General features: G+C 45.9%; 1 protein-coding gene across 2 annotated transcripts in view; it reads right to left on the reverse strand.

Moving 5' to 3' along the window:
- Positions 1-14,707, reverse strand: part of CREB1 (cAMP responsive element binding protein 1) — a 75,310-nt gene extending 60,603 nt beyond the window's left edge. For both annotated transcript variants that reach the window (XM_038766465.1, XM_038766464.1), the window contains exon 1: positions 14,544-14,707. The gene's annotated coding sequence lies outside the window, so the exon portion shown is untranslated. The remainder of the gene's footprint in view (positions 1-14,543) is intronic.
- Positions 14,708-15,222: the final 515 nt, after the last annotated feature.

Here is a 15,222-nt window from a genome sequence, read left to right on the forward strand (position 1 = left end):
CCAAGATTTCTTGATGCAGGTGGTTCCCTTCTCCAACCTGGGCTGCGCAAGCATTGAAGCAAGGTGGGTGGCTCTATTTTCATTCAATACGCTAGAGGAAAAAATAACGATTTCCACAAATGCAAAAATCACTTAGGAGGGGCTGCGATATATATATTTTTTAAAAAATGAGGAAATTGGGTTGGGTTCAAGAATTCAACAGAGAGAGTTACAGTTCTTCAGCTGGAAAGTCTCCAGTTCAGAGGGATAGAACTGAAGTCACGAAGGGCATGGAAAGAGCGAATGAAGGTGGATCAATCATTTCATATATACGGATAGCAGGCAATAGAGAGTTGCCCTTCTTATTCTCCAAAGACACCATTAACGTGAGGTTCGGTTATGAGCAAGTATGTGGATGAGAAAGGCCAATGTGGGATCTACAGTCCAGGCCACATAAAAAGGTTACCTCTTGCTCTGCTCTTGTGTTCAGTGTTTGCAGCCCCTGGCATTGTTTTCTCCTGATCAATCAATAGTATTCACTGAGTGCCTATGTGCTAAGCAATGTATTAAGCACTTAGGAGAGTACACCAGTCAATAAACATGACCCTTAGAGAAGCAGCGTGGCTCAGTGGAAAGAGCACCAGCTTTGGAGTCAGAGGTCATGGGTTCAAACCCCTGCTCCTCCACTTGTCAGCTGTGTGACTTTGGGCAAGTCACTTAGCTTCTCTGTGCCTCAGTTACCTCACCTGTAAAATGGGGATTAAGACTGTCAGCCCCTCGTGGGACAACCTGATCACCTGGTAACCTCCCCGGCACTTAGAACAGTGCTTTGCACATAGTAAACACTTAATAAATGCCATTATTATTATTGTTATTATTATTATTATCCCTACCTCGAGGAGCTTGAAGACTAGAAGAGAAGACAAGCACTAAAATAGTTTACAGGGAGGACCAAGGTAAAGGGGATATGTACATGAGCTGTCACTTATGTAGGCAGGGAATGTCTGCTATATCGTTGTGCTGTACTCTTCTAAGCGCTTAGTACGGTGCCCTGCACACGGTGAGCACTCAAATATAATAATAATAACAATCATGGCACTTACTATGTGCCAGGCATTCTACTAAGCATTGGGGTGGATAAAAGCAAATCAGGTTGGATGCAGTCCCTGTCCCACATAGGGCTCAGAGTCTCAATCCCCAATTTACAGTTGAGGGAACTGAGGCCCAGAAAAGTGAAGTGACTTGTCCAAGGTCACAGAAGAGACAAGTGGCAGAGCTGGGGTTAGAACTCGACCTTCTGCCTCCCAAGCCTGTGCTCTATATGATTATGTCCTTCACCAAATCCTACACCACTAGGACAAAGACACAACCACTTAAGCTTATAGGTGGTAAGTATGTGGAATGCACCACCCAGAGACTGTGTCTAATATGCGCTTTATTGTATTCCTTTCGAGACCTTATTACAGTGTTTTGCACATAGTAAGCACCCAAATACCAATGGATGAAAGACAGCTGGGAAGAAAATCAGCAAATTCAAGAGGAGTTTCTATATAAAAATCACATCTCTCTCCAGAGATGTGACTTGCCCGACTAAGCCCTCATTTCCCTTACTCCCTCTCATTCAATCATATTTATTGAGCGCTTACTGTGTGCAGAGCACTGTACTAAGTGCTTGGGAAGTACATATCGGCAACATATAGAGACGGTCCCTACCCAACAACGGGCTCAGTCTAGAAGGGGGGAGACAGACAAAAAACCCAAAACAAGTAGAGAGGTGTCAATACCATCAGAATAGAATTATAGCTATATACACATCATTAATAAAATATAGTAAATATGTACAAACAAAATAGAGTAATAAATATGTACAAATATATACAAGTGCTGTGAGAAGGTGAAGGGGGTAGGGTGGGGGGGCAATGGGAAGGGAGGAGGAGAGGAAAAAGTTGGGGGGCTCAGTCAGGGAAGGCCTCCTTGAGGAGGTGAGCTCTCAGTAGGGCTTTGAAGAGAGGAAGAGAGCTAGTTTGGCGGATGTGTGGAGGGAGGGCATTCCAGGCCAGAGGAAGGACGTGGGCTAGGGGTCCACAACAAGACAGGCAAGAACAAGGAACGGTGGGAAGGTTAGCGGCAGAGGAGTGGAGTGTACAGACTGGGCTGTAGAAGGAGCGAAGGGAGGTGAGTTAGCAGGGGGCGAGGTGAGTTAGCAGGGGGCGAGGTGATGGACAGCCTTGAAGCTGAGAGTGAGGAATTTTGCTTGATTCGAAGGCTGACAGGCAACTACTGGAGATTTTGTAAGAGGGGAGATTTGCCCAGAGCGTTTCTGTACAAAGATAATCCGGGCAGCAGAGTAAAGTATAGACTGAAGCAGGGAGAGACAGGAGGATGGGAGATCAGAATGGAGGCAGACGCAGTAATCCAGTCGGGTTAGGATGAGAGATTGAACCAGCAAGGTAGCGGTTTGGATAGAGAGGAAAGGGTGGATCTTGGCGATGTTGTGGAGATGAGACTGGCAGGTTTTGGTGACGGATTGGAAGTGTGGGGTGAATGAGAGAGCGGAGTCAAGGATCAATCAATCAATCAATCATATTTATTGAGCGCTTACTTTGTGCAGAGCACTGTACTAAGCGCTTGGGAAGTACAAGTTGGCAACATATAGAGACAGTCCCTACCCAACAGTGGGCTCACAGTCTAAAAGGATGACACCAAAGTTGTGGGCTTGCGAGATAGGAAGGATAGTAGTGCTGTTTACAGTGACAGGAAAGTCAGGGAGAGGACAGGGTTTGGGAGGGAAGATAAGGAGCTCAGTCTTGGACATATTGAGTTTTAGATGGAGGGCAGGCATCCAGATGGAGAGGTCCTGAAGGTAGGAGATACAAGCTGGGAGGGAGGGAGAGAGAACAGGGGTGGAGATGTAGATTTGGGTGTCATCAGTGTAGAGATGGTAGTTGAAGCCATGGGAGCGAATGAGTTCACCATGGGAGTGAGTATAGATAGAGAACAGAAGGGGACAAAGAACTGACCCTTGAGGAATCCCTAAAGTAAGGGATGGGGGTCGGGGGGCGGCAGGAGGAAGAGCCCACGAAGGAGACTGAGAATGAACAGCCAGAGAGATAAGAGCAGAACCAGGAGAGGACGGAGTCAGTGAAGCCAAGGTTGGATAGCGTGTTGAGGAGAAGAGGGTGGTTCACAGTGTCGAAAGCAGCTGAGAGGTCAAGGAGGATTAGGATAGGGTAGGAGCCATTGGATTTGGCAAGGACATCATTGGTGATCTTTGAGAGGGCAGTTCCAGTGGAGCGGAGGGGACGGAAGCCAGATTGGAGGGGGTCTAGGAGAGGCTGGGAGTTGAGGAATTTGAGGCAGCGAGTGTAGACAACTTGTTCTAGGAGTTTGGACAGGAAGGGAAGGAGGGAGATAGGGCGATAACTAGAAGGGGCAGCGGGGCAAGAGAGGGTTTTTTTAGGATGGGGGAAACGTGGGCATGTTTGAAGGCAGAGGGGAAAAAACCAGTGGAGAGTGAGCGGTTGAAGATGGAAGTTAAGGAGGGGAGGAGGGAAGGGGGTGACAGTTTTCATAAGATGAGAGGGAATGGGGTCCAAAGCACAGGTGGATGGGGTGACACTTGAGAAGAGGCAGTGGATCTTTACCCCTTAAACACTTGATATTCTCTCCACCCTCACCCCCACAGCACTAATGAACATATCCATAATTTATTTTCATGTCTGTCTCCCCCTCTAGACTGTGAGCACCTTGTCACCAGGGAATGTGTCTACTAACGTTGTTGTTGTTTATTCTCTTGGGGGCTTAGTACAGTGCTCTGCACAGAGTAGGCACTCAGTAAATACCTCTGATTGATTCATGGATGAACAGTTCTGATGGGCTACTAGAGGGCAAGTTGGAAATAAAAATTGGGATAATTCTAAATAGGACTGATAAGGGAGTCATTACCACATGGTTCCTTGGATATTCTAAGATTCTTCTTCTAACTCTACGCAATGACTGCAATTTATCTGAGATTGGAAAGAGCATGCTTACATCTGGACTGTGGCCTGTAGACTTTTTTAAAAGTCTTAGAGAACATGAATGTTGTCCAATTATTTTTTCTTAGAGGAGGGTAGCTCCTGAGTTAGCCACATCCAAAGCATGTTTAAAAGAATCCAGAAGTTTTCATTGTGAGAGAATGGAGTATGATTAAAAACAAGTTATATGATTATCCCATGTTACCTGCCTTAACCACAATTTCAGGGGTGTTCACCAGGCACCCTTGGCTAGATACGTTTACAACTGGGGAAACGTAAACCTTAAAAGGGTTTCCTAATGTCAGGCAGATACATAAGAAAAGATATAACAATGTCCTCCCATTCTCTGTCAGTTAACTGAACCATACTGAAAGGCCTGTTTAGGACCGATTCCCCAAATTACACTGGCTCTTCCTACCAGCTTCCTCACCCCCTAAGCCACTGAGCACACAGGGACTAGACTAATACATGGAAGGATCAGTGCAAACCATCAAGCACTGTTTCCCTGACCCCTCCCCTGACAGCTCTCAGTTTTATTCACTGATTCCTCCTGTCTCATTCCCCAAAGCTCTGTTCTAAAATCTGCTGGCTTTACTCCTATTTCAGAAGGGTTAATTGATTAATTTATTTTGCTCACATGGCTTCAGCTACCTCCTCCATGTCCATGACTCCCAAAGCTACCTCTTTAGCTCTGCCTTCCCATTTGACCTGCAATTCCACATCTCCTGATGTCTCCAGGACATTTCCACTTGGATTTCCTGCCTCAGCTTTGAGTGGCCACAAACTTAACATGTTTCCCCTAACTTTTCCCATTTCAGTCAGTTTGGGATACTCTCCATCCCAGAAGCCGGCAATCTTAGTTGGTGTCATCCTTGGCTTCTGCATTGCCTATGCACTCAGGTCAGTACTCCTTAAGCACTTTGATACTCACCCCACGCCCTCAGCACTTACCTATATATCCTTATACTCCGCTGCTTCTTCCCCTATGTACAATCTATTTTAATGTCTGCCTCCCCCTCTAAACTGTAAGCCCCCTGATGACAGGGTTTGCTCCTATCAACTCTATTTTACTCTCTCAAGCATTTATTACAGTACTGTCCACAATAAGTGCTCAATAAATACCACTGATGGATCGACCTGCACGATCATTCTATTCTCCCAACAAGTCCACTTCCAAATCCCTAAGTCTTCATTTCCACTAACTGTCCTCCCTTCTGCGTCACCTATGCGCTTGGATCAGTACCCCTTAAGCAATCGATAATCAACCCTCCCTCAGCCCCTCACTAATATATGTATTCTTATACATTGCCTTTTTCCCATAGCTGTAATTTATTTTAATGCCCATCTCCCCCTCTAGACCATGGGCAGGGGTCATGTCTACCAACTCTATCGAACTGTCCTCTCCCAAGCACTTAGCACAGTGGGCACTAAATAAATGCCACTGATTGACTGAAATCCTGCGGGTTTATCCTGCACAACATTTCCCTGATGGTCCCCTTCCTCTCTACCCAAACTGTTACCACCCTGGTACCAGCCCTGGTCTTGCCAGGGATAAACTGCTGCACTAGCCTCCTCACTGGTCTCCCAGTCTTCAGCCTTTCCCCACCTCCAATCAATACTACATACTGCTGCACAGATCATCTTCCTCAAGTGGTCCTCAGTTCCATCTCTCCTTTCCTCAGAACCCTCTGCTGGCTCCCTATGATGCTTCACATGAAACAAAAATACCTCACAACCAGCTTCAAGGCTCTCCACCTTCTGGTCCCCCTTATCTATCTGCTCTCTTCTCCCCCTATTCCTCAACTCAATACCTTTGATACTACTATTACTACTACTGCTACTACTATTACTAATAATGGTATATGTTAAGCACTTATTATGTAGCAAGTCCTAAACCAAGGCCTGGGTTAAATATGAGATAATCAGATTGGACAGTCCCTGTGCCACAAGGGGCTCACAGTCTAAGGAAGTCCAAGTTGCACCCAAGCTAACCTTCCAGATGCACCTCTTTCGACTTTCCCCAACTCCATCCTTTTGCTCACACTGCTCTCCCAGCCTGGAACTTTCTCCCTCCGCACATCAGCTTCCCCCATATTGAAATCCCTCCTCAAATCCCATCTCTTCCAACAAGCTTGCCCCAATTAATTTCCCGGAACCTTGACCTGCATCATCCCTTCAGCCAACTCCAGCACTTATGAACTTAGTAATAATGGTATTTGTTAAGCGCTTGCTATGTGTCAAGCACTGCTCTAAGCCCTGGGGGAGATAAAAGCTAATCAGGTTTGACACAGACCCTGTTCCACATGGGGTTTACACCCTTTTTAGAATTTACTTTTTTAAAAAAAACCCTTAAAAAAAACAATTTCCACAGTTGTAAATATTTTTATGTTGCTCTCCCTGCTTTGACTGTAAGCTCCTTATGGGCAGGAAACTGTCATTCATTAATTGGGACTTCACATACACCTATTCCACGCTGCACCAAGTGGGTACTAAATCAGTGATATAAATAATAATAATAATGATGGTATTGGTCAAACACTGTTCTAAGCACTGGGATAGATATAAGCTAATCAGGTTGGACACAGTCCCTGTCCCACATGGGGCTCACAACAATTTCCATTTTACCAATGAGGTAACTGAGGCACAGGGAAGTTTAGTGACTTGCCCAAGGTCACACAACAGACAAGTGGTGGAGCAGGGGTTAGAACCCAGGTCCATCTGACTGTCTCTCCATTAGGCCATGCTTCTTCCCTACCACTGTAAAGAGGAACTCAAGCACATTCCCTACTGGTGGTAAGCCAAACCTGTTCCCTCTTACCCACTGGTGTCTGGGGAATACTCTGCCAAATGCCAAAGGCCTAGAAAAACTATACTTCTGTATTTTTGTGGGCAAAGTGTGCAAGTGATTCTTTCTCAGATATTTACACTCAGGGATTCAGTCAATATCGTGTCACCTCCAAACTGGAGGTCAATGCTGCTAAACTTTACTGAATTACAGTTACTGAAATTTAGTTTGAGAACCTATGACAAACTAGGAAGAAATTTTCCTTCAATTTTTACCGATTTGAGGTACAAAGGGCAGATTCTGAAGTTCGTTCAAGAATCTAAGATACTTTGAAATTGTTAATAATCACCTTGGAATTTATTATTTGCAATATTCTAACTGCTTGGGTAGAACCAGGATAAACATGTAGGAGGGTAGGCATGGTATTACCACTTCAGAGATACAGAAACTGGGGCCTAGGAGTGTTAAGTGACTTCCCTAAGGTCACACATCAGGCCAGAGAGAGAGATGCAATTAGAACCTTGGCTCTTGACATGCAGATCTCTCCTACTTATAAATAATACCACTAGGTTAGTTGGTATTCAATATGAGAAGCAGCTGGCCCAGTCGATAGAGCATGGGACTGCGAGTTTGAAGGACCTGGGTTCTAATGTTGAATTTTCCACTTGTCTGCTGTGACCTTGGGCAAGTCACTTAACTTCTCTGTGCCTCAGTTACCTAATCTGTAAAATGGGGATTAAGATTGTGAGCCCATTGTAGGACAGGGACTGTGCTCAACCTAATTTCCTTGCATCCACTCCAGTGCTTAGTAAGTTTCTGGCACATAGTAAGTGCTAAACAAATACCACAATTATTATTATTATTTGAAATGCACACCACGTTACAGAATCTGACCATTTGAATGGAGAACACATTAATAAAGAAATTTGTTTAGGCATGCCCTGCTGTAAAAATGCTAATATGATTACTACTACTACCCCAGCGCTTAGAACAGTGCTCTGCAAATGCCATCATTATTATTATTACTACTACTAATAATAATGATGGTATTTGTTAAGCGCTTACTATATGGCAGGCACCGTACTAAGCACCGGGATGGACGCAAGCAAATCAAATTGGACACAGTCCCTGTCCCATGTGGGACTCAGTCTCAATCCCCATTTTACAGATGAGGTCAGTGAGGCACAGAGAAGTGAAGTGATTTGCCCAAGGTCACACAGTGGACAAGTGGTAGAGCTGGAATTAGAACCCATGACCTTCTGACTCCCGGGCCCCTGCTCTATCCATTAGGCCATGCTGCTTCTCTAGTGTAGGAGATTCTATTTAACACAGTAGAACTTCATGAAAAGGGTATTTTTGTTGTTGTTGTTGTTAGAAATTTGGAGTTAAGATGCATTCATGAGGATGATTAAATCCCCAAAGGGAGCAATGAATCCAAAAGACCAACACAGTGGACATTTAATGATATGCACTTGGATATAAAATGGAACGTATTTTGCTTTGTTTTCTAATTGACTCACAGTGTGCCAAGTAGCAGAAATAACTCCGCTTCCCTTGAAATCTACACCACAGCTGTTCCCACCTGTATACTCTTTGTGGGCAAGGAACGTGTCTTTCACACTCCCTTTCCTGAGTTCTTAGTACAGGGTGTTGCTTTCATTAGGAACTCCTGATAAACTACAACTAATACTACCACCTCAACCAATTCAATACCCTCCTAAAATCCCATCTCCAAGGAGGCTTTCCTGATTAATTCCCCAAACTCCATGACAGATCACCGCTACAGCCAACTATGTATATATATGTATATATATGTATATTGAAGCATGTATATCTTCGTTGTACAATTCAATATTAAAATTCTCATGCTACTATTAAATTCTTATTCTCTCTCCTGCTTATAATTTGTTTATATATATATGTATATTGAAGCATGTATATCTTCGTTGTACAATTCAATATTAAAATTCTCATGCTACTATTAAATTCTTATTCTCTCTCCTGCTTATAATTTATGTTTCTCTCCCCAATTAATTTTTAAGTCCTTTGAAGGCAAGCACAGCATCTCTTGCCTCTGGCATATTCTCCCAAGTACTTAGTGCAGTGCTCTGGACACACTGTGCTTAATGTCATTGTTTGTAACGATAATAACTGTGATATCTGTTAAGCACTTACTATGGGTTAAGAACTGTACTGGGGTAGATGCAAGATTATCAGGTCCCACATGGGGCTCGGTCTAAAAAGGCACTGAATCCCCATTTGCGGATGAGGGAACTGAGGCACAGAAGTAAGCGACTAGCCTAAGGTCATGCAACAAGTGGCTGAGCCAGTATTAGAACCCGGGTCTTCTGGCTCCATATTGCAAGGACTCAGACACTGCACAAACTGTTGGCTATACGGAGGATGAAAGAGACACTGAGATGCTCCATTTGCTCACTCTACCTGTTCACTTGGTATTCAGAGTTGAAATCTATTGATGATATATTCTTCCAGCACACAGAAAGTTTGGGGAAGGCAAAACAGGAGGATTAAGGTGCAGAGAGCAGCTAAAGGTCATTACAAACTATAAAAAAAACTGGGACAAAGCTTGCATTCAAAAATAAAATTGTCTTCTCTAGCCAACAACAGTCATATGTAATGAGACTTTTTCATAAGAGTGTTGATGAGAGGGCAATTTTCTTTCAGAAAATTTTGCTTCATTCAGCCAAGGAAATTACCGGTATACGCTTTCAACAGAAGAAATTGTATGAAAGATTTTCCATTTTTTTCAATACCTATCATGAAGGTTGTGAACACGGCAAACGCTAAATTGTTGCTCATCAAATTCCACAGCCCTAAGGTGGAAGGTGCCCGAGGAACTAAAGGAAACTTGTGGTAAACAGTTATGGAAACAGTTGTGGAAACAGTTATGTGGTAACTGGAACCCGTTCCCACAGACAGTTGTGCAGGTTGAAAAATATCAGCAAATTCCAGGTTTTGAATAAATTCACTAAGACATCCATTGCAAAGTCCCAGGTGGAAATGCCTGGATTGTTTACGAAAAATTAGATAAGTCCCTGACAACTAGGATTGGTTTCAAAGACAAGTCATATGACCTCATGGCCCCTTCAAGCATTTTGCTGTCACTCGGAGAGAATGCTAGACCGAAGGGACCACTCATCTGACTGAGGAGTGGAACTGTTTATGGTCTTTTAGGGAGAAAGTGGCAGAGAGAAACATAAACTATAATTCTAATTAATGCAGCAACACAGACCTATGCAGTTGAGATGGCCATGGTACTAAATGATTGACTAACAATGCTTAAAGTGACAAACGGTAATACTGAACTGCTCATTCCTAGCCATAAATTATCCCACTATTAATAATAATGGTGGTACCTGTTAAGCACTGTGTGCCAAGCACTGTACTAAGCGGTGGTACACCCAAGATGATCGGGTCAGACACAGATCCGACATAGGTCCCTATCCCACAGGGGGCTCACAATCTAAGAGGGAGGGAGAACACATATTTCATCTCCATTTTACAGGTAAGGAAATTGAGACACAAGGAGGTTAAGTGACTTGTCTTAGGTCACAGAGGAGGCGTCAGAATTAGAATCCAATTCCTCCGGCTTCCAGACTCATGATCTTTCCAACAGGCCACAATGCTTTCCATTGTCAAAACGATGGTACTATTGATGGTGACACTTTGGACACTCAGCAATGAGTATAAACAAGTTTTTTGCATGGAGCACATTTTCTGCCCCAATTTTAATGAAAAGGTCTTTATATCCTGGCTCGGCCACTTGTTTGCTGTGTTACCTCATCGGTTAAATGGTGATTGAGGCTGGGAGCCACACGTGGGACGAACTGTATCAAACCTGATTAGCTTTGTATCTATCCCAGCACTAATACAGTGCCTGGCACATACTAAGTACTTAAATACCACAAAAATGCAACAGGCTAAGTTAGCTATAGGAATTTTATAAAAATTGAACATAAAAGGCAGGTGATCTAACAGTGGTTTACTTATATTAATGTCTGTCACCCCCTCTGGACTGTAAGCTCGTTACAGGGCAGGGATTGTGTCTACCAGCTATTGTATTGTACTCTCCAAGTACTTAATACAGTGCTTTGCACCCAGAAAGCGAGAAATCACTCAATAAATACAACTGATTGATGGACTGACGGAGTCCCAAAGAGGGCCAGAAACAGAGTGAAAAGAAATTCTAACAGGCATAATGTGAATACATTCTCATTTATCTACCTATCACTGTTATTCTTGGGAGAGGACAATAAGTAGGTAGACAAGATCCCTGTGCCCAAGGAGCATTCAATGGTGAGGGAGGAGAGCAATACACACTTTAAAAACAAATCTGAGGTAGGGATCTCTCAGCACAATGGATAAATTTGCAAGAACAAGTAGGACCTATTTAATCAAGTCATGTTTTCAGAATAAAGACCTATGTATTGATATGCGAATGCTCAGCATTAATATGAAGGGCAAGATAACTTCAATGAATGGAAAAACTCCAGATTTTTCCTCTAATTGGGTTCTCCTAGCCAAATGAAAACTTTGTACCTTACATTACCTAGTCATTATCTATTCTTTTGAGCCAAATTTACAGAACTAATTAAGAACATTCACTTTCACCATATCACATCAAATAGCGAGAAAAATATCATTACTTTCATAGTAAAATTTACTTGGCTTGTCTAAACTACATAAGATAGCTATGGTAATTTTAAGGTATTAAAAAACTATTTTATGGTATTTTATAGTAATTCCTATCAACTGGAAATGTATTCCTTGTTTGGTTATTACAAAGTATATTTACCCCCTCAGTGCAAATACCCTTATCATCATCATCATCAATCGTATTTATTGAGCGCTTAATGTGTGCAGAGCACTGTACTAAGCGCTTGGGAAGTACAAGTTGGCAACATATCGCAGTAAAGTGTTTCCCCGTGTACTTAATGACTGCAAGGGGCATTTTAATATTAAATGGGAGCTTTAAAACGTTTTGAGGAATTTCTGGAAGAATCTCCAAGAAATAAACCCAAAACTGATAAACCTTTCTTGAGGCCAAAAATAAAGAGGAAAAAAAAGCAACTGCAATGTTAATTCTGCTTAACCTAGAGATGTGGCACGGCTTAGTGGGAAGAGCATGGCTCTGGGAGTCACAGGACCTGGGTTCTAGTTCCTGCTCTACTTGTGGTTGTGTGACCTTGGCCAAGTCATTTCCCTTCTCTGTCCCTGGGAATCGCGAGCCCCACAACTGGCATGGACTGTGTCAAATCTGATTAGTTTTTATCTACCCCAGTGCTTAATACAGTGCCTTGCACACAGTAAGTGCTTCAGGAAAAAAAAACAAACCTCAAATAGTTTCGTTTGACAACTCCTACTTGAGAAAATGCATGGACAGGCTGGATAATATTGAGGGTTGCCATCAGCACTTTCTGCAGCTTATAACTACCCTTATCCTACTGTTAAGGTAGGCTTGGAAATTCCTCACTACAGATGTCTGCTGTATGACCTTAAGCAAGTCCCTCAGAGCCTCAGTTCCCTCATCTGTAAAATGGGGATAAAGACTGAGCCCCACGTGGGACGACTTGATCACCTTGTATCCCCCCCCCCAGTGCTTAGAACAGTGCTTTGCATAGTAAGTACTTAAATACCATCATTATTATTATTATTATTATGTCTCTTTCTAAGCTGCACTTCCCTAATGGTAATTTGAATGAATGCTGAATTGTCAAAATGGATTTTTATAAACCCATTTAGAGCACGTTGATGAAAGCTTGGGGTCAAAGCTATTTTAAAAAAGGAGGGCAATCACCGTCACCAACTCGTGTTGTACACTGTCTAGTACATCAATTACAAATCTCTGAAAGCTTACAAGAGTGTCACACCTGAAGACTAACCCAAAAGAACAAAAGGATTACAAGATAGCCACCCCCAAGTTATCTAAGATAGTTCTATTAAAACAAAAGTGTAGCCCTTGCAAAAAATTAAAAAAAGACCCTAGACAAGTGAATATTAATTGTGCCAAAATTCAGCCAAAACCAGTGTCGTGGAAAAAGGGAAGGTGTCTGCATAAAAACATTTCAAAAATTGGGAAAGCATGTTTTTGGGATGCCATCTGAAATCAGGGGAGGGGAAAAGGGCGCAGAGAGTCGAGTTGTTTGAAGCCTCCTTATATAATTAAGTTAAAAAATCCACGCCAAATCTTTGAGGTTTCAAAAGTATACTTTCTTTTGCCACCTCTGTTCGAAGATGGACACTGAGTAAAAATGAAAGAATCGTTTTCATCTGTCGCGACACACACTCGATTCTCCTAGCATACTTTCTTTTGCCACCTCTGTTCGAAGATGGACACTGAGTAAAAGTGAAAGAATCGCTTTCATCTGTCGCGACACACACTCGATTCTTCTAGCATACGTTCTTTTGCCACCTCTGTTCGAAGATGGACACTGAGTAAAAGTGAAAGAACCGTTTTCATCTGTCGCGACATAAAACACTTGATTCTTCCAGCATACTTTCTTTTGCCAGCTCTGTTCAAAGATGGACACTGAGTAAAAGTGAAAGAACCGTTTTCATCTGTCGCGACATAAAACACTTGATTCTTCCAGCATACTTTCTTTTGCCACCTCTGTTCAAAGATGGACACCGAGTAAAAGTGAAAGAATCGTTTTCATCTGTCTCGACGCACACTTGATTCTTCTTTTTACCCATTTCTGGCAAGAAGGCCTACTGTCGAGACTTGCTTTGGAAACAGAAGGGGGAGGAAAGAAAGCACACACCGATAAACAAACCCACTCCCTTCGCACAGCAGAGGGGGGAAAAAACCAGGAGAGACCAACTTCCACGAAAAGCCGTTCGGGCTGATGAAAAGTTAACCTAAAATCTGCCCGGTTTCCCTTCTTACGAGCCGCCCCTCGTTTCTGGACGTCTTTCCGCTCGCTGCGGCCGCTTTTAAACCGTCGCCGGAGAGGGCCGAACCGTGAGCCCGGGGTTTTAAAAAAGGAGGGAAAAGCGAGGGGGCCGCCCGCCACATCGCCCCGGGGCGGAAAGAGGCCGAGGCGTGTCCCCCTGAAGGGGCGGCAGCCGGGAGGAAGGGGCATGAATAAAATACAGCACGAAAAAAACCTTTGGTTTGGAACTTTATTGCACGAGAGAGAGAGAGAGAGAGAGAAGATCCGACTGGGCCCGCGGCCCCTCCACCGACTTGATTTTTCTTCCTTTCTGCCCGCCCCGCTCCGGTCCCCCGCGCCGCGCCGCCCCGCCCCGCCCTTCCCCTCCCCCTGCCCGCGGCCCCCGGGCAGCCTGGGCCGGGGCCGGGGCGGAAGGCGGGAGTGCGGGGGAGGGGAAGGGCGCGGAGGCCCGCCCGGGGAGGGGGAAGCGGCGGGGCCGCCGCCGCTCCGGCCCCCGCCAAGTGCGGGGGTGCAGGCCGACGCCTCCCCCTCCTCCTCCTCCTCCTCCTCCTCCCCACCCCGCGCCGCCGGCCGCAGGCCGAGGGGCGGCCGCCCGACCCGCATCGGATGGGATCGGATGGGCTCCGGTCCGCCGCCGCCGCCGCCGCCGCCACGGCCGCCATTATCCTTTGTTCGCTGCGAGCGGCGGCGATGTTGCAGGCTCGGGCGAGGCTCCATCTTTGCCGCGGCCCCTCCTGCGGGGCAGGCCCGAGCGCGCGGGGGTCCGGCCGGCCGGCCGGCCGGCACCTCCCGCCCCTCCGTCCCCCCGCCTCTCGGGCTCCTGCCGCCGCCTCCTCCTGCTCCTCTTACCGGTGGCCCAGGCTCCTCCGTCACTGCTTTCGTTCGCGGCCCGGATCTCGCTGGAGTTTTATTCTGTCCCCCACGTAACACACCGCGTCAAACTACACCTCCGCCGCGTCACTCCCCGACACTCGGCTTCTCCCGGCAGCCGCCCGGGCCACAGGCAGCCGCTGCCGCCGCCGCCGCCGACTAAGGAACCGCAGCCAGGGAGCCAGCCAGCGCCGCCCAGTGCCCAGTGCGCAGCGGCCGCCCACGGAAACGCCCGAGCGCCGCCCGGAGACGCCCGAGCGCCGCCCGCGCTCCCGCCGGAACTTGCCGAGCGGGGCCCGGGCCGGGAGGCGGCGCTTGCCGATCGCGAGACGGGGGGCGCCGAACGTTGGCGGAAACTCCCGAACGGACGAGCGGCGGGCGCTAGGACCTAGGCTCGGTCGGGGACTCGGCCGCCGGCGAGAGTTGCGGGAGAAGCCTCCCCCCCGACGTGGTCCGAAGGATTGCCAGCCGCCAATTTATTTTTGACCGGGTTTTCCCGGCCCGGCCCGGCCAAGGGTGGTTGCCGTCGTTGCTTTTGTTCCGCACTTCTTCTGTGCCTCCCGTCGCGGTAGGTACGAGTTAACTGGGCTGCACACAGTCCCCGGCCCGCTTAGGGGTCACACTCTGAGCGGGAGGGACAACGGGAGTTCAAGACCCA

Source organism: Tachyglossus aculeatus, chromosome 25, assembly GCF_015852505.1.
Source record: "Tachyglossus aculeatus isolate mTacAcu1 chromosome 25, mTacAcu1.pri, whole genome shotgun sequence".
NCBI classification, from domain to species: domain Eukaryota; kingdom Metazoa; phylum Chordata; class Mammalia; order Monotremata; family Tachyglossidae; genus Tachyglossus; species Tachyglossus aculeatus.